Source organism: Cyprinodon variegatus, unplaced genomic scaffold, assembly GCF_000732505.1.
Source record: "Cyprinodon variegatus isolate N-32 unplaced genomic scaffold, C_variegatus-1.0 Scaffold1390, whole genome shotgun sequence".
Lineage (NCBI taxonomy): Eukaryota > Metazoa > Chordata > Actinopteri > Cyprinodontiformes > Cyprinodontidae > Cyprinodon > Cyprinodon variegatus.
Window position 1 is genome coordinate 108,525 of NW_015151843.1, and position 1,087 is coordinate 109,611.

Consider the following 1,087-nt stretch of genomic DNA (forward strand, 5'->3'; position numbering starts at 1 on the left):
ATATATATATATATATATATATATATATATATATATATATATATATATATGTAGTTTGATTTCCTGAATTGTGTTCTGGGTCACTTCTATGTGTAAATGGACATTCATAGCTGTCAATGATAAACCTGGTGGGGAATCCTGTTTGAAGTGTTTAGGTCAAATGCAACTGAGTTGCAGTGAATAGAATAGAATTAAATATGCAGGTCTTTAATTACACACAAACTGAGCAAAACCCAAAAATGAAACACATAAATAACAAATATCACGCCAGCAGGACACAATTATCTTTCAGAAAACTTTACATGCAACCAAAGTGAGCTACTGGTGAATAAATGAAACAAAAAACAAAAAAATCATATAACATTTCTATGTACCTTTAAGTATGTGTTGAGTTACAGTACTTTTGTGGCTGGTCATGATTATACCCACTAACTTTTCTATAGAAAACAGCTGTTGCCCTAACTGACGATAAGGTTGTAAAGGACAACGATGCTGTTGCTCTAAATTGCTCTAAGCACTGGAGTTATACGCCCCCGCTATTGTGAGTTTATGATGTTGCTCAGGTCTCACCTTTACCCACCAATTAGCCAATACTGCACAAAAGCTCAAACTTTCTGCCTATGCAGAGCCAGAAAATATTGCATTCATCATTTTAAATGCTGATTTATCTAGATAAAGATAATTTCCATTCATTTCCATCACATGGTTTAATCAGGTATGCGAAGCTCTCCTATTCATTGCACATCTGACTTCTGTTTTCTTTATAGGTTTATTAGCAGGGCTAAAAGGCCCTACAGCAAAATAAATCATCAGCCATAACATGCAAGGTCTTGTTGAAGTCTACAAAAGTCGATTTTCTCATGTAGAAACAAAAGGAAGCAGACCTGAAGCAAAAAGGACACCAAAGCGCTTGTACTTCCTGCGGAGGATGAGGAGAGCCCACCTACCCTCAACCAACCACACTAACTTCTGACCAGCTGTCTCACTGTGTGGTATGGAGGCTGCAGCGCCGCAGACAGAAAGAAGGCGAGGAAAGTGGTGAGAACAGCAGAGAAGATCATCAGGGCTCCTGTTCCCTCCATAAAAG